The following is a 15,010-nucleotide window of genomic DNA, read 5'->3' on the forward strand; positions in this document are numbered from 1 at the left end:
CACTGATGCTGATATGGAACTGATATCACTGAACTACAATATTAATGCTCATCATGAAATTATAAGTCAATTTCCTTCATTATTGCATGGGTTAGGAAAACTCAAAACAATGAAATTTAAGTCACACATACATTAGGATGTTCATCCTGTTGCTCAAGTCACAGAGGAGTAGCGTTTCACTAAAAGAGCTGTTGAAAAGGAATTTCATTATTTGCTTAAACATGAAATCATTGAACGCTCCATTGGTTGAACACCATGGGTTTCTCCAATTGTAATAGTGCCTAAAAGAGACAGTGAAGGAGCTGTATGCATATTTGTTGAGATACACCAGGCCAACACTGCAATTGAGCAGGAGAGACATCCTGGTCAGCACATTTCTGATATGTTAACTTCATTGAATGGTGCAAAGTTCTTCTCTCAGCTCGACTTAAATAAGGGATATCGCTAATTGAAGCTTGAAGAAAATTCCAGGTACATTACAACCTTTTCCACACATATTGGTTTGTTTCGCTACAAGCAATTGAGGTTTGGTATGTCCTCTGCTGCAGAAGTTTTCCAAGACGTCATTTGACGTATCACAAAGCCCGTAGTAAATGCATTTACCTATAGTGATGACATATTGGTTTTCAGAGCAATACAGAAAGAGCATGACAACGCTCTTAAGCAATTATGTCATTTGCTGAATGATGTGGGCTTAATTCTCAATGCTGGTAAATGCTGAATTCCACAAGAGAAGCTTGAAATTCTTTATCCATGTCTTTTCTGTGTGGGTATGAAACCTGATCTAGCTAAATTACAAGCATTGTCTACTGCAAATCCACCACAAGACATTTCTATGCTACAGCTATTGCTTGGAATGGGCCGCTACTGTTCAAGATAGGTGCACGGCTACAAGAATTAATGGAAAAAAACGTGTCTTTTCATTGGTCACGAGAATATGAGAAGAGCTCCCAAAAGATCAAGCAAGCTATGGAGAGTACCATTGAAATGGCCTACTTTGATCCCATACTTCATACAGATGTTGTATTTGCAGCTCGCCCTTTCGATGTAGGCTCAATCCATTCCAAGAACAATGAACAGCCAAATGCCCAGCGACATATCTCGTGCCATACACCAGTAAAATCCTGTCAAAAATGGAACGTGCTAATACGCAACCTGAAAAATAATGTTTAGCAGTGGTTTGGGCTTGCAAATGTTTTCATGTGTTTCTGTACGGAAAGCCCACAAAGTAGTGAATGATCATTAAGCACTGTTCACAATAGTTGGTAATCCCAAATCCAAAACGCCTTGTAGAATTAACTGTTTGAGGTTACAAAAATACAATTACACAATACTTCATCATCCAGGAAAAAATATAAATCCAGCTAATTATTTTTCTAGAGTGCCATTACAATGCCCTGGTACCCCATCTAAGATGAAAGAGGCTTACATCAAGTTTATTATGAAATCGAAGACACCAGCTGCCAAGTCTTTAGAGCAAATTGCACTAACACAAGCCAAGATAGTGACAAGTTAACATTAAAAGATATTATTGCTCATCAATTGGGGAACAAGCACTCTAGAAACCTCACTAATGACAGTGAACATTTGAAGTTCCAAAAAGTGAGAGGTGAACTTTCAGTGACTCAAGCAGGTCTCATTCTATGGGATGTATGACATTACAACGCATGCTTTTACCACGCATGCCTTTACAACGCGGTTTTCACAACGCAAACCTTTTCAACGCATAGCGCTTTGGGGTGCTGGATAGTGAATAGTTTAATTTACTATTCCAACTCCAGTCCCCGTGGACACTAGGGAAGGTGTTGGATAGTAAATTAAACTTATTCCCTATCCTAGAGCGCCCCCCAGCGCAATGCTTTGTAATGGTTTGCGTTGTAAAAGTTGCGTCGTAAAGGCACTGCGTGGTAAAAGTTTTATTTTATTGTATTTATTTATTTAGCTTATAGAGCGCGACAGATACCCAAAAAGGGCTTCCCGGCGCTAAGCAGAATAGTGAGCTCAAGGGAACGGAGTTGGTTGAGTATGGGAGGACAAATGAGGTTACTAGTTAAAGAGCCAAGTCTTAATGGCTTTGCGAAAGTACGAATACCTTCTTTCAAGACGGAGCGGTTGGGGAAGGGAGTTCCAGAGTTTTGGGCCAAGGAGGGAGAAGGATCTACCTCCCATCCTTGCTCGACGTGTTTTAGGGACATAGAAGAGACCTTGGGTGGCAGATCTCAGGCAACGGGCTGGCATATAGGTGTGCACCAGGGTCTGAAGGTATTTGGGAGCCATGCCCCACTTTATCCTGTGCATTAGGCTGAGTGTCTTAAATTTGACCCTATTTTCGATTTTGAGCCAGTGGAGTGCCTTAAGGTGGCTAGACATGCGGTCTCTTCTATTGCATTTGCAAAGCAGCCTGGCTGCCGCATTCTGTACCAGTTGGATGCGTTTTGTAATTGCCTGAGATGCCCCTAAATAAAGGACATTCCCGTAGTACAAATGGGAGGTAATTAATGCATTTATCACCGTCTGTTGAGTGTTACCAGGGAGCATCCATATGATCTTTCTGAGCCATCTTAAGATTGTGAAACAGGTGGCTGAGAGGGCGTTCACCTGGGGCTCCATGGTCAGTTCTCTGTCAATGATAAAGCCCAAGTTGCGGACCTGACGTGATGGTATTGGCAGTGGGCCCATTTCAGATGGCCAATGTCTGGAATTCCAGAGGTTCTGGTTGGAGCCTACTATCAGAACCTCGGTTTTGCTGCCGTTGAGTTTGAGCATGTTTTTGTTCATCCAAGATGAGATGTCCCTAAGGCCTGCCTGAAGGCGTGAGGGAGAATCTTGGTTGTCATTTGACAGAGGGAAAACTATTTGGGAGTCGTCGGCATATGTGTACATGATGAGGCCTGCGGCTTCAGCAATCTGGGCCAACGGGGCTGCATAAAGGTTAAAAAGCAGGGGGCTTAATATTGATCCTTGTGGAACCCCGTGTGGGGAAAAATGGACCTTAGATGTTGCATTGCTGGAGGAGATTTGGAATGTCCTAAGCGTCAGAAAGGATGCTATCCACTCTAATGCCTTATCTCTTATGTCTATCTTGGAAAGGGACGCGAGCAGTGTTTGATGGGGGATGGTGTGAAACGCCGCGCTGAGATCTAAAAGAATCAGCACGGCAGTGCTACCCGAGTCGACCAGATGTCGGAGGTTTTCCACAACTCCAAGTAGTGTGGTTTCCGTTGAGAATCCTGTGCGGAAACCAGATTGGGAGGGGTGCAAGATGTTATTTGTCTCAGTAAACTTGGAGAGATGTTCATGGACATGCTTTTCCAGAATTTTGGAAAATGCAGGCAGGAGGGATATTGGGCGAAAATTAGCCAAGATCTTGGGGTCAGCCGTTGGTTTCTTAAGGAGGGGGGAGACCATGGCGTGTTTCCACGATGATGGGACTGTGGCCGTGGTAAGGGATAGATTTAAGGCTTGGCTTAGCACGGCGAGGAGAGGAGTGTCCAAGAGTCTAAGAATGGAGATCGGGAGGGGGTCGATTGGTGACCCGGATTTGACTTTTCCTAGGATGTCCCGTAGACCTTGGACGTCTATCTCAGGCCACGAATTGAGAGGCATGTGAGACAGATGAGGTTGGGTTAGGGTGACATCTGTATAGGATGTGAGGTTTTGCGTGCTTGTAGACTGGGCTTGCTGCTGTAAAGTTATGTCTTGATGAATGGTCTCGATCTTGGAAGTGAAATATTTAGCCAGTTCTTCACATTGCAGGCTGTCGAGGGGAAGAGGTTTGGAAGAAGTGTTTGCGCCTGCAAGCTCTTTTACAAGATTAAAAAGAGTTTTTGATTTATTAGTAGCTTCAGTTATGGATTGAGTAACGTAGATAAATCTTGCATTCTTGCAAGCTTTGTGGTAGAGCTTGAGCTCACTTTTGTAGAGTAGATTGGCAGCTGGGGAGTACTCCCTCCTCCACAGGCGTTCTAAACGTTTACATTTAGATTTAGAGGATTTTAGCTGCTCGTTGTACCATGGGGCAGGAGGTTTGTGGGAGGTGGTTTTTTTGTGGGCTAGGGGCAGGCAGGTGTCCAAGGCATCTATGAGCCATTTATTGATATTGGTGGCTGCCAATTCGATGTCGCCGATGTTTAAGGCTTCCTCTGGAGTAGTCAGGCTTAAAGTGGACATAAGGTGTTTAATGTCCAGATTTTTCCAATTTCTTTTAAAGGACTTAGTGGTTCCGCTGCTGGGGCTGACGGCTAGGTGGTTGCTCAGATGAAATTTTATTAGGAAATGGTCGGACCACTCTAGGGACAGAGCCTGCTGGCACTGTAACTGGGGGAGACTGGAAAAAATGGGGTCCAGAAGGTGCCCCTTAATATGAGTAGGGCCGGAGTTCCATAGTAAGAGATTCATGGCGGCAGATCTTGAATTAGGTTTGTGCCTGGTTTGTTGGCAGGATCGTCGAAATGAATATTTAGATCTCCGAGAACGAATAGATGGTTGTAGTTCACCCTTACCGAGGCAATCCAGTCCGCTAGTTGTGTGGCCCAAGGTAGAGTGGGGCCAGGCGGGCGGTAAATCAGAAGGCCAGTAAAAGTGAAGGTCGGATGAAGTTGAAGCTTAAAGAGAGCCGCCTCACTTGCAGGAAGCTGGATAGGTTCCAGAAGGCAATGCAGCGTTTTCCTGAAAATGACTTCTATTCCACCTCCTGTACCGGAAGGTCGGTCCTGACGAATGATGGCATAATTGGATGGAAGGGCTTCGGCGATGTCTGGGCCAGAACTAGCATGTAGCCATGTCTCGGTTAGAAAGAGGGCGTCAAGGGAGTTGTCGGACAAAAGGTCGAAGAGCTCCCTTTTGTGTTTGCTGAGGGATCTGCAGTTAAGACTGCCGAATAGCCAAGAGCGAGTTGTCTTGTGGTCTTTGAGTCTGGGTTGCTGGCTTCATAGTAGCGGAGTATCGAGGTGGAAGTCGCACACACTACATGCGATGCTATTGTCTCTATAGTTAGTTAGAGTTTCGCAGGTGTGTATAACAGGAGGACGTAGGGACCGTAATAGGTTGGGTGTGTAGGAAATCACTCTGCTAGCGTTTAAGGGCCCTGGGACCGGCCAGGCGCGGACGGGCGCAGACGGGCTTACCTCAGGCGCACCTCCGGCGCGCAAACGTCGCGCCCGCTGCGCTCGTCCGCTGCGCGTCCGGAACATACACATGGTTTATACTATCGCTGGGAGGCGGGTGGGGGGCGTGGCCTTTGGAAGGGGCGTGGCCTCCGGGCTTGGCGAAACGGCGCCAAGAAGTGCTTGGTTGGAGATGCCGAGTCAGCGCTAGGTCCGCTGCCCTGGACAAATCGATACCAGAAGGGTGAGTGAATTTAAAAAAACACAAGAAATGAGTGACAGTATAATTTGTTAAAATTTCCCTGCTCTCGGCTTTCCGCCTCAAGAGCTCAGCGCAAATGCTTTTACCCCAGGCGCCTTCAGTCGGCGTCTGAAATAGTGTTTGGTGGGGGGCGTGACCTCTGGAAGGGGCGTGGCCTCCGGGCTTGGCGAAATGGCGCCAAGAAGTGCTTGGTTGGAGATGCCGAGTCAGCGCTAGGTCCGCTGCCCTGGACAAATCGATACCAGAAGGGTGAGTGAATTTAAAAAAACACAAGAAATGAGTGACAGTATAATTTGTTAAAATTTCCCTGCTCTCGGCTTTCCGCCTCAAGAGCTCAGCGCAAATGCTTTTACCCCAGGCGCCTTCAGTCGGCGTCTGTCTGAAATAGTGTTTGGTGGAGGGCCTGGCCTCTGGAAGGGGCTTGGCCTCCAGGCTTGGCGAAATGGTGCCAAGAAGTGCTTGGTTGGAGATGCCGAGTCAGCGCTAGGTCCGCTGCCCTGGACAAATCGATACCAGAAGGGTGAGTGAATTTAAAAAAACACAAGAAATGAGTGACAGTATAATTTGTTAAAATTTCCCTGCTCTCGGCTTTCCGCCTCAAGAGCTCAGCGCAAATGCTTTTACCCCAGGCGCCTTCAGTCGGCGTCTGAAATAGTGTTTGGTGGGGGGCGTTGCCTCTGGAAGGGGCGTGGCCTCCGGGCTTGGCGAAATGGCGCCAAGAAGTGCTTGGTTGGAGATGCCGAGTCAGCGCTAGGTCCGCTGCCCTGGACAAATCGATACCAGAAGGGTGAGTGAATTAAAAAAAAAACACAAGAAATGAGTGACAGTATAATTTGTTAAAATTTCCCTGCTCTCGGCTTTCCGCCTCAAGAGCTCAGCGCAAATGCTTTTACCCCAGGCGCCTTCAGTCGGCGTCTGAAATAGTGTTTGGTGGGGGGCGTGGCCTCTGGAAGGGGTGTGGCCTCCGGGCTTGGCGAAATGGCGCCAAGAAGTGCTTGGTTGGAGATGCCGAGTCAGCGCTAGGTCCGCTGCCCTGGACAAATCGATACCAGAAGGGTGAGTGAATTTAAAAAAACACAAGAAGTGAGTGACAGTATAATTTGTTAAAATTTCCCTGCTCTCGGCTTTCCGCCTCAAGAGCTCAGCGCAAATACGTTGCAAGTTGCGTTGTAAAGGATGTTTCCCCATTCTATGAGGTACTTGGATTGTTATTGCAGAGAGACTCTGACAAAAAGTGGTCGACGTCACCCATGAGGGGCATTGAGGAATCAATCAGGGGTTTGTACAGTGTAGCTACTCACCCATGAGGGTCTGAAGTGAGCTCTTTGTGACAGAGTCTGATTTCCATAACTCGGCAAAAGAGTTGAAAAAGAGTTAAAGACTTTTTACATATGCAACTATCCTTCCTCTCAAGTTATTCAGCACCCTTTAAACATGTCAAAGTTGCCACAACATGCTTGGGAGAAAATTGCTACTGATTTCTTTGGTCCTCTTGAGAATGGACATCACCTTCAAGTTATTGTTGATGAAAACTTCGGGTTTCCATTGGTAGAAGACCTTTCATCCCCTACACATGAAAAAAGTTATTAAAAAATTAGATAGCGTCTTTGTGAACCTGCAATATTAAAATCTAACAACAGCCCACCTTTTATTAGTCTAAATCACCTCAAAATAAAACATCAAGAAAGCACTCTTTGTTAGTCCCAGGAAGAACGGTTCATGAGTACCCTAAAGAAAGCTGTTCAGCCTCCTGCATTAGAGAAGCTTGACCTCAAAGTTGTTTCGATCACTACTCTTCGATCTTACCATTCAATCCCTCACTCAACAAAAGGGGAAAGCTCTGCAATTCTCATTTTTTCTGGAGCCATGATGACCGAGCTGTGCCAATGGACGAACCTCAGATTCAAGATTGAGGAAGACATTCATGAGACAGACTTTGGTCGCAAACCGAAGATGAAGATCTATATTGACAGACAAATGTCATGTAAACGATGTCACCTTTACAAGAGGAGATCAAGTGCTTGCCAGACAACACAGAAAAAACAAAGTCTGGTGCTCCTTTTGAGGCTGAACCCTTTACCATTACTAACACCAAAGGACACCTGGAAAGTCCTTTACTAGAGATTCCTTTCATTTTCGACATGTGACCCATCAGTCACAAAACATCGCTGTCGATGTAGAAACTGGGTCCAGACAGACTATTGATGACTCTCTGTATGCTGGTAATTACACCACACCCGTGCAGATCACTGACACTTCAATAGCCAGTTCCTGGTTTCCAGTCACCTGATCAGGACTTCTGATTCATAAACCACGATTCTTAATTGAAGAATTTTTATTGCCTGTTTATCTATGATTATCTGTGTATATATTAATGTATTTATTTTGTGTATTTATTCATCTATTTTGAAGAAGTTGTAACTTTAAGGTAGCAAACACAACAATGAGGGACAGAGGGGTGAAACCTTTCAAACACTCACCCCCAGTCAAGAGATCTGGGTTAAATCGATCTTTCTTTTGCTCACCATACAATCCCAGTTTGGAACCAGCCATTTGCAAATTAGTCTTGATCATGTTCCCCATGGGAACAGTCCAGCCTGAACTGCCAGGCCAGGTCCTCCTTGGACCAGAAGTAAGCATTCTGGGACGGATTACATGGTATTGCCCCTCATCAGCCAGGCTATCTTGATTCCAGTGGTACAGCGAGCAAGAGACCCACATCTGGGCATACCCTTGGCCACATATGGCGGACATAGCAAACACAACAAGATTATGGATGGAGTGCTGAAACTTTTCAAACACTCACACCTAGTCAAGTGATATGTTATAACTCCATCATTCTTTTGCTAACCATACCACTTCAGTTTGGACCCAGACATATTCAAATCAGTTCTGAACCCTGTTCCTAATGGGAACAGTTCAGCCCGAACTGCCAGGCCAGGTCCTCCCTGGACCAGAAACAAGCATCCTGGAATAGGTGAGAGGGTGTCATCCCCCATCAGCCAGGCTAGCTTGAATCCAGTGGCACAGTGAGCAAGAGACCCATGTCTGGGCATACCCTTGGCCACATATGGCGAACTTAGCAAAGGTAACAAGATGGTGGATGGAGTGCTGTAACATTTCAAACACTCATCCCCAGTCAAGAGATCTGGATCAAATCCATTGTTCTTTTACTCACCATGTCAGCCCAGTTTGGACATAGTCATATGCAAATCAGTCTTAACACTATTACCCATGGAAACAGCCTAGCCCCCACTGCCTGTAAAGGTCCTCCATGGACTGGAAACAAGCATTATGGGACTGATTCTGAGGTATCATCTCTCATCCTCCAGGTTATTTTGAATCCAGTGGCACAGTGAGCACGGGACCCACTTCTGGGTGCACCCTTGGCCACTTACGTCATCACAAAGATAACACGATGGTGGAAGGAGTGCTAAAACGTTTCAAACACTCACCCCCCAGTCAAGAGATCTGAATTAAATCCATTGTTATTTTACTCACCATTTCAGCCCAGTTTGGACCCAGCCATATGCAAATCAGTCTTGACCCGACTCCCCATGGGAGTGATTGAGGGGGAATGTTTGACAATGTTCAGCATTCAGTCTTCGTCTTTTTGTGTAACTTTTTGTTTAAAAAAGCATGAGATGTAGTGTATTTTAAATAAAAGAACACTGGAACTCTTTTGGTTTCCACTGAACACCGTAGGCCTATGATAAAAGCTTTGGAGAGATAAGTTGACGGAAGGCTTAGAATGTAGGGTTCTAACTTAGAGGCAGCAGAATAAAGACATGTAAAATGACTCTCGGTGTGTGGCATGGTTATTGCCGACTACCTGGGATTGCAGGACACTACAGGCTCGGCCCCAGACCTCCTAAAATTCCCATCATCAAGCAATTGCTAATCTTGTTCCCGTGAAGTTAGTTTTGTAATGAGATAAAATTACTCCTACTTGATCACCACATTCTAATGGAAAAGGGAAAAGCAAATGAAGGGTGAACCAGACTAATTTAGTAACAAGGAAAATAATACAAAAATATTCATGAGAGTGAACAGGCTGAGACAAGTAGAAATTCACAGATGTCAGAAGTATAGCCATTAATGAAAATGGCAACATACCAAATTTGATCAAAATGGTTAATTGCCACAGTATTAAGCAGTGCAATCAGCAGCTCCCAGAGGAGAGAGCAGAAAGAACTAGTTAAGAGTTTACCTATTATAATTAAGTTCTTCCTAACTATATTAGGAAACAACTAGCAACATGCATATGTAATGGTAGGCATATGCTCCTTAACACACTGGCCAAAGCCTAAGAATCCGTGGGACAACAAATGAGGACTGCCATTTATTGGACCTCTTAACTGGTTCACCTACACACAGTTTCAGAGTCTTAGTAGTTTTTTTGGTGGCAATGTGAGATGACTACAGGTGCTGGAAAATCTTCTGTGCTTCCATGCTGAAAGGAAAGAGAAAATCAATCTTGAACTGTATGGACATAGTCTGTCTAAAGTAAAAACAAATTTAATTGAGGCCCAGGGGGGAGATATGACTTCTAGACAAAGTCCTAGGAAGACAGAAATGCACACTTACAGAGATGCATTGGCCCTTTTATCCCTATGCAATTATTTCTTGAACTAAATCACTTCCAAAACCAAAGAGAACCAAGAATTTGATAAAAAAATCAACAAACTGATTACAAAGACTTTAGAGTCAAAGGAGAAATGTTGATAGCCTATAAGCAATGTAAGAGTTCCCTTTCAATGCTGCCACCTGGAAGGAAGCAGGTCATGCTCATCAGTTATTGGGGGAAAGTCAGGGAAGTGAGAGCTGTGTAAAATTTAGGGAGATCGGCTAGTACAGAAAAAGATACTAGGATAGATATTGAACATGTCTGAAGGTCTGGAATCGTATTCCTTTGTGAGGTAGCTTAAAAGTATAAAGCTGGAGAAGAAAGGCTTTCATGACCATATACAGGTGGCACATAAACTGTGGCATTTGGCATACTTAAGGTGCCAATTGACCAGATGTGACATAGAGGCAGTAGAATAAAGACATGTAAAATTACTCTCCGTGTGTGGCGTGGTTATTGCCGACTACCTGGGATTGCAGGACACTACAGGCTAGGCCCCAAACCTCCTAAAATTCCCATCATCAAGCAATTGCTACTCTTGTTCCCGTGAAGTTAGTTCTGTAATGAGATAAAATTATTCCTACTTGATCACCACATTCTAATGGGAAAGGGAAAAGCAAATGAAGGCTGAACCCGACTAATTTAGTAACAAGGAAAATAATACAAAAATGTTCATGAGGGTGAACAGACTAAGACAAGTAGAAATTCACAGTTGTCAGAAGTGTAGCCATTAATGAAAATGGCAACATACCAAATTTGATCAAAATGGGTAATTGCCACAGTATTAAGCAGTGCAATCAGGAGCTCCCAGAGGAGAGAGCAGAAAGAACTAGTTAAGAGTTTACCTATTATAATTAAGTTCTTCCTAACTATATTAGGAAACAACTAGCAGCATGCATATGTAATGGTAGGCATATGCTCCTTAACACACTGGCCAAAGCCTAAGAATCCGTGGGACAACAAATGAGGACTGCCATTTATTGGACCTCTTAACTGGTTCACCTACACACAGTTTCAGAGTCTTCGTAGTTTTTTTGGTGGCAATGTGAGATGACTACAGGTGCTGGAAAATCTTCTGTGCTTCCATGCTGAAAGGAAAGAGAAAATCAATATTGAACTGTATGGACATAGTCTGTCTAAAGTACGAAAGAGTTAGATCTGTTTTCACAGTTTCCTTGGAGAATCAGGGTTGTCATGTTCTAATGTTGTGCATAACATCTGGTAAATTGTAAGGTTAAGAGGTCCAGATGGTATACTGTGAACTAGCCAGGACTAAGCCAACATATCCTGATGGTGTGCTTGAACTGAGTCCCGCACAGTTTTGACGTTTATGTTGTCCGAGTGCACAGTATTACTGAAATAGATTGAACAATACTACACTAATTACTCGTAGATAGGAGAATCTAGAGCTGTTCTCTAGGTTTTCACATTTTTGACAAGACATTCAAATGTTGTTTATATTAGTCCATGCTCGTCTTCACTTGCTGCTCATGTCAGGACATCTGACCTTCCATCTCCTCTTGCCCTTCTTTATAGTTTCGTTAAGGGTTTCCAACTTCTTAGTTAGGTCTTCAATTTGTGTTGTCTTTTCCATTTGGGTTCTGTTGATCACCTTAATCTCCTTCAAGGTGATTCTGAACATTCATTTTGTAGAGTAGACAGATGCGTAAGATTCAGTACTGTTCTCTGAGTTGGTCCCTGTCGGGTCTACACTGATAGAAGGAGGCCTCAAAGTTATGAGTGCATACAGTTCTTTATCTTATGACTTGTGTGCCACCTGGAGGCTGCCCTTTTCTTTGATATCATTGTGCTCTGCTACATAAAGTGTAGAAAATTGGTTTCCACATGGTACAGGAATTTTGTAGATCTCATTGGTACTCATGAGGTCAAGCATATGTAAAGCATACTATAGCTGTTCATCTAGGAATGGTGTAGCCTCTACAGTATCTGCAGCATCTGCAATGTCTAAAGACCTGGCTGTTCTAAATGAGACATTTACTAATGTTGGTTAAGTATCATATGTAGATAAGACTAGGTTCGCTTGCGGAATTGTAATAATTACTTTCATCCCTTTTGGATACAAATAGAGCCCAAACTATTCCTCCTTGAGTTGAGGATCCCTTCAGTCCCTAGTACCTGAGTGAGTGAGGGTCACTTCTCTGCTAAGTTATCAACATCCTAACTGTACAGTAGGATACTTCCGGTTGAGGAAGAAGATGTTTGCTTGATAAACACACTGTTGTAGCAGGGGATAACTCTATGTACATTTGCGTTGTCAATTTGAATACCTTGAAGGCCACTGGTTAAGTTACCGGTGTACACTAAGCAGCCCCTACCCCTCCCAGGCCCAGTTCTGGCCCCTGCTGTAGCTCCCCTCGGACAGGATATTATTTTGCCTTGGGGCTGGGCTGCTGCCTGCTTCATGCCTTTAGAGTTTGCCACCATGGTTTGAAAAAATACTATCCCCTGCTAGAATTTATAGCATACAGTGCTCACTCTAAGAGCTGCCAGAAACCACCCACCACATTCCACTGGTAAAAATATAATAATTTTCTCCTAATTTCCCTTCCCCAGCTTTTTCACATTTCTCATCTTTTTGCGTGTGCACTGCTCTGGCTAGACCATTGCCAATGGCTTTGATGGTGTTAGAGAAATAGAATGGGTCACGATACAAGAGATGGACAAAGACCCAATGAGAACAGTATAATGAGGGATGTGAAGTAGAGGGAGAAGGGAGTAAAGATAGATAAGAGTTAGGGAGAGATGTAAGGTAAACAGTGTCGCCTGAAGAAGCCTGAAGGAGAGATAAAGAGAGGTTGAAAGAGGAAGATGTAGGTGGATAAAAAGAGGTTAAAAAAAGTTAAGGTTTTCAGATGCAATATAGAGGCAGACAGAGAGAGAGATTAGGATAAGGAAATTTATACAGAAACAGAGGAGTGCAGGATGAGATTACTTGCTGTACGCGTGGCATCTTAGATGTAAATACTTGTTAAGGCATGACATAGAACGTAGTGGCCAATTCTCTGAATCCATTCGAGAACCAGATCTTTTTTGTGCATTTTAGTCCCAGAATAAATTGTTTTTGGATATATTCTACTATTTTGTAATTGACTGCTATAATGGCCATTTCAATCTTGGATATCTTAATGATGAGTAAGACTGTAATGCTTGAAACAGTTTTAATTTTTTATTTATTTATGCATATGTTATGAAGTGGAGGGAGGTGAGTTGAAATTGGGAAGGAGGTCGAGTGAGACATGTGTTTGTGTGAAAGAGAAAGAGAGGGGTTGAAGATAGGAAAAAGGGAAGAGGTAGAGAAACAGACGTAGCCGAAACAGGGAAGTGAAAGTAAGGGATCAGAGATAGAATGAATGGAATTGGAGATGGAGAGGTAATGTGCTGAATTAATGGTGAGGAAAATCGAGAGGTTAGGTAACGAGAGAGCGGTGGGTAGAAAGTGATGTGTTAGTGAGGGACATATGTGGGAGAGACCGCAATGAGTTAGAAAGGTGAGGGAGAATGGAGAGGTAGAGAAAGGGGAGATAGAGCGTTAGGGAGAAGTAGGGTAATAGAGACATGGAGAGAGACATAAAAAGGTGAGGTAAAGACACCGATAAAGTCGTGTGAAAAGTGCTGTTGATGGAGGAGAGATACATGGGAGGTCAGATGGAAAAAGAGCAGTGAGGTACAGAGACAGGGATGAGGTAGAGTGAGTTGAGGTAGAGGGGGGATCAAGAGTTACAGATATAGATGTAGGCACAGAAAGTGATAGATAGAGAGGCAAGGTCATTAGAGAGTGGAAGAGGGATAAGTTGAGTGAGGTGTATTGGGTATTATAAGAGAGAGCTGAAGTTAAGAGAGATGAGATAGAGGATAAACGTGCATAGAAAAGTAGGGATGGAAAGAGAGGTCAAGAGAGAGTGTAAACCCCTTCTGTGCGGGGCATATTACCCCGCTGTGCTGGGGGCGGGGGGGCGCACACAACGCCCCGGTGCTCAATATGAGCTCAGCTCGTCATGAGGCACGGTGCTCCGGAGCTCATGACGAGCTGAGCTCGTCATGACCACATCCGTTCCTTAGGAACGCTCAGCACAGCAGGGGAATTATCCCAGCGTGTGAGCGTTCCACCGGAGCACCGTGCCTCATGACGAGCTCAGCACGGAAAAGGTTAAGATAGCCGTGGTGAGGTGAGGTAAGGTGAGAGAAATCACACAGAAAGATTACTTTACATGTTAATTTATACTACCTGCCTTAGAGTGTGCCAGTTAAGACTTGGCAGGGCCGGCATGCCCACTAAGAGGCAGATTGATTCTTTTATACAACACAGTGCAGCAAATAAAGTTGCTGTGCCGCATTGTGCAAGGGGAAGAAAATGCTGCCGAAATATGTTTTTAAAAAATAGACTCATTGCCCCTGCACTAGTGCCTTGCACAACCTTTGCGCCATGGTGCAGAGATTTGGGCTGTCTAGCATGGGATTTGTACTAGAAGGATACGCTTCCTGTACAGAATCCTTTGCCTAGACTATTGTTGAATATTCAGCACATGGTATGGTTGCTGTTCATTGTGGCTCACATACAATGTAATGTATGGAACGTCTGGAGAAATTACAACACTTCTACGTGATGGGTGATAAATATAGAGCAGAGGATATTGTTTCACCTTAATATCATAGCCAAAATATCAAGGACAATAATAGTGTCATGTAAGTATGTATAGATCATCTATACCTAACTCCACATGTGGCTACCATGACAATTGATATATTGCTCCAAGGTACTTAAAGTTAGAGATAAGAATAATACAATTCCCCTATATGAACTTACCGTTCGATATTTTGTCTATGAGATTGAGGTATCACAATATTATTGTACTAGATAATGAGGTCAAATGCCTGATTACAACAATTAACAGCAGAAGATGGCAGATAGCTGATAGACAAATAGAAGTGTGGCTGGCCTTGCAACCTACATATAGTAATGCTAATAACTGAATCATTTCAATTGGAAATATTTAT

This window comes from Lissotriton helveticus, chromosome 8, assembly GCF_964261635.1.
Source record: "Lissotriton helveticus chromosome 8, aLisHel1.1, whole genome shotgun sequence".
NCBI classification, from domain to species: domain Eukaryota; kingdom Metazoa; phylum Chordata; class Amphibia; order Caudata; family Salamandridae; genus Lissotriton; species Lissotriton helveticus.